Raw genomic sequence first — 9,633 nt, forward strand, 5'->3', positions numbered from 1 at the left:
GGACTTCGTGATGTTGTTGTGTTTAGTGGTGGTTGCTTGCCTGGTGTTGTCTGGCTAATCAGTTTGAAGCGGTGGTTCTCTGTTGTTATGTGAGGGTGGAGACCAAATCGAAGACTTAAGGTGCGGGTGTCCTCAGTGGAAGAAGACGACCAGGTAAAGGCAGTGGCAGATCTAGAAAATACATTTAGGCGGGGCTGGGACAAAGAGAGCTATTTCCCAATGGGCTGGAAACTAGCTTCTCTACACTCTACTATGGACCGCTGAAACACATATGCTGGCTCAGGAAGGCAGCCCAACTCGAAACTCATCTTCAACCTCCGTCGGGAGCACTCCAGCACCTTCTTCCCTGTTGTTAATGGCTGAAAAATTCATAGGGGGAGGGAGGGCTAAGGGGGCTCCAATGGCGCGGCCAGGGTAGGGGGGCTTGCCCCGGCAGCCCCCCTGGCAGATCCGCCCCTGGGTAAAGGCATTGGTGTTGTGATTGAAGGGTATGGCTTCTAGTTGGTGATCAGAGGGCGAAGGTTTGGTGGGGTCATGCGCCAATGGTGACCACGAAGTTGGCAAGGAAGTTGACGTAGAAGGATTTGGCCGACCGAAGTGCAATGCCGAAGTGACTTGCGTGTTGTGGTGGCAGGTGGTCCTGCTTAGTGGTGGTCATTTGAGTGCAAGGAGGCTTTCAGGACGGCTGTCGAAACCCAAGTGATACTTCTGCTATCTTCGATGAGGTGGAGTTGCCGTGATCTTTGATGTACGAGGCTGCATCTCGACGGACATAACCAGTGTGGTGAAGACCTGTCACCTGAGGCAATTGCTCACATATCAGCTTAGTCGTTTGAAGCTTACTATGGCGGCAAGCAGATCCGATGATGTGGCGGCTTCACAACTTGTAGCGGATCACGACAACTAGCTTTGTATAGCAGCGACTGACTTGGTGCGGGGCATCGTCGATGATGACGTTGCGAGTAGCGGCGATGGCATTTGGACTTTGGCGGTTTTGTCGTCCAGTGCTGGCGGTGCAGTGTCGTGTCTGGCTAGCAGTGCTGAAGCTTGTGAAGTACCAGTTTAGTGGTATGCAGTTGGTGAGTCACACAGAGTGTTGTGGAGCATGTGTTTCCATCCTGCCGCTGTTGTTAGAGGTTTCAGTTGCTCTTTTGTTGATGCTATTGTTGTTGTCATTGTTTTGATTCTTTGAGTTATTATATTTGTTATGTCTATTGTCTAAGTGCAGATTTTTTTTTTCTTCTTTTGAATATAATCGGCAGCTTTTATGTAGATTTGTTTTGAAAATACAACCTGACTAAAGGAGTCTGAACCTATATAAGGCCGCGTACCTGCTATACATACTACTATCGTCGATCAAAGTTCACGAAATGACCAAATTTGTTCATAATCAAACTTGATTTGTCATTTGTGATTACATGGACAACCGAGTTCCGATCCATAGTTTTGCCCTGGCGACAAGCAACCGGGCGCAAGCACAACCCTATACCGCCTCCTACACACTCAAACTCGAATGTCTCTGTTGGCACTTAACGAAATCTTCAACAACTCCTACCTGGCACGTAGGATATCTAATGGCGTCCTCCACGTCCACGTCAGCGACGTCGAGACCTACCTCGGCGGCGTCGAGAGTTTCATCTCTCCTGAGGCCAAAACCTGCACCGGCTACCTCCGAGACCTGGGGCTGGCAGCATTCTTCGCTGTGCACATCGATCCAGCCATCCACGGAGTCCCAGTCCGGCAAGGCCGAGCGCGGACTCGCCAGCGAGCTGATCCTTCTGGTCGCGCTCTCTGACGCCTCGTCGTCGTCGTAGAAATCCCAGAATTCCATGTTGAGTGTGCTCTTGGGGGACGCTGTCGCCCAGGCACAGCCATGCTTGGTCGGCTCGTCAGCCACGAGGAACGGGTGGTCCAGTAGCTGCGCGGCGGAGGGGCGTTGCTGGGGGTTTCTTTGCAGGCACACGCGCAGGAAGTCCTTGGCCTCGGACGATAGCCACACGGGCACCTCCGGGACGGCGTCCGTGTACGCGATCCTGTGAACCGCCGCGTAGATGTCGTCGGTGTCGCTCCACGGTGCGGCGCCGGTGGCCATCTCAATGACGGTGCAGGCGAGCGCCCACACGTCGGCCGCCAGGCCCTGCTCCTCGCCACGAGCCACCTCCGGCGACATGAACGCCGGGGAGCCAGCGACCGGGCGGTCGTCGCAGCCCACTACCGGCCTTGCGCAGCCGAAGTCGGCGAGCTTGGCCCGCCCGTCGGCGCCGACCACGACGTTGGCGGCCTTGACGTCCCCGTGCACGAGCAACTCCTCCCCGTGGAGGTAGGCCAGGCCCCTAGCCACGTCCCCGGCATAGGCGCGGATGTCGCGCTCGGCCAGGCGGCCCCCGCTCCTGGCGGCCTCGTCGGCGAGCGAGCCTCGGGGCTCGAACTCGAGGAAGAGCTGGTACTCGCCGCCCGAGCCGGCGCGGGAGCCGAGGCAGCGCACAATGTGCGGCGAGCGCAGCGCGGACAGGACGTGGCCCTCGTGACCGGGCCCGCCCGACTTGACGGCCAGCAGCTATCCCGTGGCCTCGTACGTCGCGAGCCACACGACGGTGCCCGACGCGCCGCGGCTGAGCGTGCGGAGCCACCTGAGCTGCTTCGAGGTGGCGGTGTCCATCGTTTGTTTGGTCGGAGTCGGAGGAGAGATTTGGATGGATGGCACCCAAGTGTCTCCGAGGGGGAGAATTGGGATCGGGGGAACCAGGCTTGATCTACCGAGTGAACTTCAGCACGTTCGGTTGGCTGGTTCGTATCGTTGATGGTTTGTGAAGAAGTACTGCTGATTGGTTTGTGTGAGAGAAAAATACTATTCTAGTTAGAAATTTATGATCATTTACGACACGCCGCATCCAAACGAACAGGCTAAAGCCCCCGTGTCCTGTCCCCCTCTTGCGCGTCTCTGTCCCGGTCTCTCCTCCTTGTCCTCCCTTCCGTTCTTCCTCGGAGCCTGCGCCCGCCTATTTGTACATCGGCGTCCGGATCCTCCGCACGTGACGAGCGCGAAAACGTGCGGGAAGTGAGCCAGTGGCGGGGGACCGCGCGACGCGCCCGACAACGCCAAGGCCCAAGGTGACGGCGTGGCGGGGTTGGGGTTGTAGCGGCAGTGGATGGGCCAAATCGGCGCTGTCTTTCTGGGCGCTCGACCGATTTTTTCCGGCCTGCGGCGTGAAGGATCGGAGACTGGGACGTGGTAGGCCGTAGGCACCCACCACAGGCCACGGCACGGGTCCGCATCGGCGCATATTCCGTCCACGTTTTCGTTGCTGAAATGGATGTTTGCCTTAGCTCAAGTCTGAACTCACTGCAAATTTTCTTCAGGAAAATCAGCACGCCTTTTCCGACGTCGAGTTGCTGCATTGGATGAGACTCGGTACAAGAGCATCTCCAGCGGCAGGAGAACAAAAAAAAAAAACTAGTTATTTGAGGAGATACAAAACGTGTTTTGGGGTTTTGAAGGTCTTCTCTTCAGCGGAACGAGAAAATCCAATCACCAATGAGAAAAATAATGGATTGGGGAAAGAGAGATCTCCCCTTCGTTCGAGGAGTGGGAGGCTATGATTTGATGGGACTGAGAAATTTTTTTTTCATTGAGGTTAAGTTTGAGGAACTGCTGGAGCTACAGAATCTTCAAAATAACAGTTTTTTTTCTTATCGGAGTTAGAAAAGAGGACTGCATGAGATGCTCTAATCAGATCTTAGTAGTAGTAGTCACTACACATGGGGTTGAAAACCTGCAACCATTCTTGTGTAACACAGAGCGAGGTCAGCACACGTGCAGTCGTGCTGATATGTGATCAGACCAATAGACCCAGCAAACCTGATAGAGTAGGTGGTAGCAAATTACTCCAGCGATGACGTCAGTCTCGCGCTTTCTCTCATGCAAAAGCCGAAGGACAAAAAAAAACCCCTCTCAGGCTGCGAGTTGCCAAATGGAGCGGCGAGCGCAGGAACAAGCGTGGACGTTTCGTTTCGTCCCCTTCCTCGTTAGCAGTCGGCAGACGGCACACAGGTGAGGTGAGTCCTGACCTGTCCTGGCCCCGTCGGCGGCCCTCTCCCGGCGACTTGACGGCCGGCCTCTTCGCTTCCGCTGCGGTCTCACTTGGCCGTTGGAATTTCCAACAGACTGGATCCTGGTCCTTGTCCTTCCAAGAGGTCAACCCGGCTGATGATCCATCCAAAAGGTTCGTGCACACAACACACGCCCTTTGGCGTCGGCGATCTCCCCCTTTTGCCTTTCTTTGTGAAAGTTCGACGCACGTGTCCTTTTCAGCAAGTGCGTTTCTGCACTGCAAGCGGGCTGCTTGACGGCCCTGACTGATGTGATGGGGACGTGGACGTCCAGGCGCGATTAGCGTTGGATAACGATCGGCAAGATGGGGACAAAAATAAATATCACGGATCAGTCAGTTACCGTTTTCTGATTGCACATCGGCTATGCTCAAGATTTTTCAGATACTTGGGACTTCCAAATCGCCTTCTTTCTTTACATAACCTTTTTTTTTAGAATTGTTTACATAACCACTTGCTTGTGTTGAAGAGCTAAAACGAACTTCTTCTTCCTTTTGTACTACAAAACCATTTGCCTGCTGGAAGAGGCAAATTTGTAACTTTGGCCTGCATGGAGGAAAATATGTCTATGAATCTATGAAATGTTTGTAAAACGAAGGGCAATGACAACTAAACTACTACCATCGAGGACTAAAATTGGGTAAGGTCTGATAATAACCTTTGTGTTTCTGCTCTATATATACTGCCTGAAAAGATGAACGAAGAATTCAGCAAAGATCAGCCAGAGTTATAATGTGTTGCTCATCTTGTGCAAATTATTCCTTGCCGGGCTGCCCGGCTCGCCGTTCACGATGACCTGTCAAGTATGAGAAGCGAGAAAAACTGTACAAATAATTGTGCACAAGGATATATACTGGTTTTGTCAAAATCAACACAGGGTTGGATTTCTTTTTCAGCGTGTCTCCCAGCACAGGAATTTGCAAACAACGGCTACTTTTAGTTTCAGTTTTTCTTAGTTCTAACTCCTCAATTAGGGCTCTAACACTCGAGATAGGAAATGGGACGGAAGGAGCGGACTGTTGACTTGACTGTCATGTTGTAGTTTCTTATACTATTTGCTTTTCAACAGCACGTTGGGCTTGACTCGAGGGAAAACATGCATGCACTAGGGGGGGGGGGGGGGGGGGGGGGGGGGGGGGTGGGGGTGTATCTTTGGCCATGAATCTGCGTACTGAATGCGGCGCCTTGGAAAGCCTAGCGCACGTTTATGTGGGCTCTATAGGCTGTTTCTTTCTTTTTCCCTACAAAATCTATGACGCCGATTGAGCGTGGAGTGGTGTCCATTGCTGTGCCATGGCCTCATGGTCATATAAAATCCTTCAGCATGAAACAGTCGTATGAAACCAAAGTATGTTCCTCGTTTAGTTATTGTTGACACTTAAATTGGGGCCAGGCTAATTTAATTAGGTCCATTATAGTTTTGGCTCAATCTAAGGAAAACTCTATAAAGCAACATAATAATAGTACAACATTGGTTTTTCTATGGGATAAGACCACCTCTACTCCTTATAAAATAAGGGGTACATGGCCAATTGAGTCCCCAACTCATAATTGCCAAAATCAATCAGCTACAACCCTTTCACCCTCTTTTCCAACCCCATGTTGTTCATCCGTTGATCTGACGACTAAGAATGGCGCCGTAGGCTTCCGGCCGACCTAGGGCAACCCGGCGACGTCCTTGCCCCGACGAGGTCTCTCCCAGGCGAGAGCTTCAACGGTTCCTTTGCTTGACGACTAAGGATGGCGCCCTATGCTTCCGGCCGACCTAAGGCAACCCGACGACACCCTTGCCCCGACGGGGTCTCTCCCGGGCGAGAGTTTCGACGGTTCCTTTGCTTGATGACTAAGGATGGAGCCCTAGGCTTCCGGCCAACCTAGGGCAACCCGACGACGTCCTTGCCCTGACGGGGTCTCTCCCGGGCGAGAGCTTCGACGGTTCCTTTCGTCACTTAAGCGTGATTGTTATCCTTTGGTGGTTTGCTCGTAAACCTCCCTGTTCATGTTCTTCGGTCCGTGTCGACCCAGGCAATCTAGCCCTTGCTAGTGTGATCCGGATCCTATTCATCATCAACAGCTATTTAACGTACTATCAATGTTTAAGTTTTGCTACTATCTCTAAATTATAGTTTGCTTTTTTGCTTTCTACCAAGTCCAACTTACCTTAATTGAAATGAAGGGAGCACGTAACATTTGTGTGCGTTTGTGTTTGCAGCAGTAGTATCGGCATCGACAAAAAGATTTGAGAACTTGACCTCCTCTGTCGTCTATATTGGGCCAAGCGGCTGAACATGGGCTTCCCACGCCGTGGCATGTGTATGCAGCGGTTTCGTCGATGGCCCGGCGGACGGTAGTTAAGGTGTGTGGTTCGCAATGGCGGGCCATAGTTCCTTAGTTTCGGCCCGCTTGTGGCTTATAGGTCTGATAGCTCTCAGAATCTAGCATTGCGAAATGCTAGTCACCTAGGCACTCACCAGTGTGTTTTCATTTCCCTCAAAAAAAAAAAAAAACAGTGTGTTTTCATGGTAATGCCGCTGGTACATTCGAATTTCAGAAGATCAGTCCAGTGTCCAGTTTGTCTTTCTCGTCCATTTTTTTTTCTTGGAATGGTGCAAGAGCATGCGGTCAGCAACTGAAATATACAAGATAAAAACCAGGTCAAGTTCATGATCGATAAACTCGAGAATAGTACCGGCCGTAGGACTGGTTGCCGCGGCGGTTAGGGCTAATTTGGAAGAAGGGAGGCACACCCAGGGATGAAAAACCCCTCCATGAAGAAATAAATTATTATTCAAATTATTTCCCTATAAATTTCCCACCCTAAAAAAAGTCAGGGATTTCAAGAGGATTTGAGTTTCCAAAAGGGGCCTTACAGTCTTCGAACAAGGTCTTGTTTAGCTCGTGAAAATTTTGGGAAATGGCACTGTAGCACTTTCGTTGTTATTTGGCAATTAGTGTCCAATCATAGTCTAATTAGGCTTAAAAGATTCGTCTCGTGAATTTCGTCTAAACTGTGTAATTAGTTTTATTTTTTATTTATATTTAATGCTTCATGTATGCGTCCAAAGATTCGATGTGATGGAGAATCTTGAAAATTTTTACAAAATGAAGTGCAACTAAACAGCACCCAAAGCTCTTGAATTTTTTTTCTCGAATACGTAAAAGGTTTGCACATCTTTATATTAAGATTGAGAAATAATGAATGTTATAAGGACGCACCATGAACATGACATACTAGAGGGAAGTGTTATACAATCGGCTCTGTCCTTCCTAGTAGAGTATGATCATGTGATGGTCTGATGGAGCGTCTGAACCGAAAGGAGCAGAGGGACGGCTTAGGGGGTTTAAACACCTGGCGCTCAAATCTGACAGAAAGAACTCTTACAATTTTTCTAACCGAGGGAATCAAAAGAATCATTAGTTTGGTGGCTTTATTTCTCAGTCAGAAAAGCAACCGCCAGGTAGGGGATTCTTGCTATCCAAAGGCAAAAGAGGATCCTTCTGCTCCAGTTTCAAACTCTTATATATTAATAGGTAGCGTGCTCGTACGTTGCTACAAAACAATAAACTTTTGTACTAAAAACACATGGATCGTACGACAAGATAAGAATACTGTGAAATTAAATACCGATATTAAAGTAACATTTAATCAAAAAGCAAAGTTTGTAAAATTAACACAGTCACGAAGAGCGCCGCGTCGTAGGCTCACCAACTCTACTGTATAAATCTTTCCGTATGTTGCAATAGGAACAAATAATGCACTCATAATTTGAGCATGAACATATTATATTGTTACAAAAAAACGATAATGCGAGCGTGATGTTTGGAATGTCAAAATTACAAATTAAATTTTGTGCATGGCTAAAATTCTCATTGATGGTTTGCAATAACGAGGGTATGCATTTATAGTATTATACATTTATGCATACACACATAAAAGTTCATATTACCGTAACAAGATTAATTGATTTCTCATCCTTTTAGAACTAACAGAGCTCAAGGCCCATGCGTTGCAACAAAAAAAAAGAGACCATAATAATTTAAGTTTACATGTATGTAATAACCATAATTGATGTGTTTTGAGTGTGATCTTCACATCATTCTATATTTCTATTGGTTGCCAATCATTATTTTATAAGGGCTGATTGGGTCGTTACAGCCTGATCAGGTTCCCTCCGAGTTGAGACTGATTGGGCACACGTTGCCATGCAAAAGTAAGACCAATAATACACACATCCATATCCTGCAATCCTCTCATTAGCGTATATTAATATATCAAAAGGTTCACAAACCTAAAGGTAAGACTAATAACACACACATCAATATCCTAGAATCCTCTCAGCTGCTAATTTACTTGGGTTACCTACATAGAGATTTGTTACTATGCTTGGAAGGAACCACTGGTTCCTCCGTATGAAATTATTTGCAGCCGTCGATCATTAAAAAATTAACTATTTATAATAAAGGATACTATAGTAATTGTACACTCAGGTTATTAACTTGATTGACCTCTTCTTCCTTTCGGCCTGTTCGCTGGTTGGTTTCTGGGCTGGTTTAGGCTGGCTGGTGCTGGTTTTATATGAGAGAAAAATACTGTTGATTAGCTGGTTTGGGCTGGTTGAAACCAGGAACATGTATTTTGTCGCAGGTAGTCGCTACTGGCTGGGCGCCCAGGACTCGCCGTCGCCTGCCTGTGAGGGTCTGCCGCCGCCCGCTTGCAGCCTTGCAGGTGATTTCGCACGCCCTGCTGCAGGGTCTCGCCGCTAACGGGAGGAGCAGCAGCGATTTCCTATTTCCAATTCCATTGTTCCCATTCCGGAGAGTAGCCATGGCCTCTGCTCCTGCACGATAACACCAAACTGCTGTCTGCTACAAGAGCAGCACCTCCATGATCGCCCAGGTGCTCTTGTGCCCAACACCAGCACAGGCAGCAAAGAAAAGGTGAAAGCATATGGTAGGAAGACTAACAAAACTTGTCATCTGGGGTGATGCAATCCTGCTGCTGCCAGCTAGCAGGACCGGAGGACGGAAGGGAAATCTGGTTGGGAACTTGGGATTGGAGGAGACAGTGGGGCGTTCGTGATTGTGGAAACAAGGAGAGCACCGGCAGGGAGCCAGGGAGCCAGGGAGAGAGACGGCCGGCCGCCGTCGCCACCGAGAATACATCGATTCCATCGGGAGCAAATTCACAGGCAGCTCTGCATTTACATTGGGGTCGGGCCAAATCTAATAATCCGTGAGCCATGAAAGTACAATTATAACCTTTAAAATAATTTGTTAATTAATTTCGGGTCCACTATTTTTTTTTTTTGTTCCGGCCCACAGCTTAAATTCCTCCTAATAGGTTTTCCTTATTTTGTAACCATTAGATCTCGCCGAATGAATGGTTGTTATTTTTTCCAGGCACTGTAAAATTTCTCACCTACATAAGGCTAGTAGGGCAGATATGGTAAAACCTGATGATCCAAAACTGCAGCAACACAAACGACAAACTACATACAAAAGACGAAGAACAATGTATGAAGC

At 48.8% G+C, this 9,633-nt stretch overlaps 1 pseudogene; it reads right to left on the reverse strand.

The window, feature by feature from the left end:
- Positions 1–676: 676 nt before the first annotated feature.
- LOC136460905 (mitogen-activated protein kinase kinase kinase 18-like) lies at positions 677–2,693 on the reverse strand (annotated as a pseudogene).
- Between the last annotated feature and the right edge of the window lie 6,940 nt (positions 2,694–9,633).

Source organism: Miscanthus floridulus, chromosome 6 (genome assembly GCF_019320115.1).
Source record: "Miscanthus floridulus cultivar M001 chromosome 6, ASM1932011v1, whole genome shotgun sequence".
NCBI lineage: Eukaryota > Viridiplantae > Streptophyta > Magnoliopsida > Poales > Poaceae > Miscanthus > Miscanthus floridulus.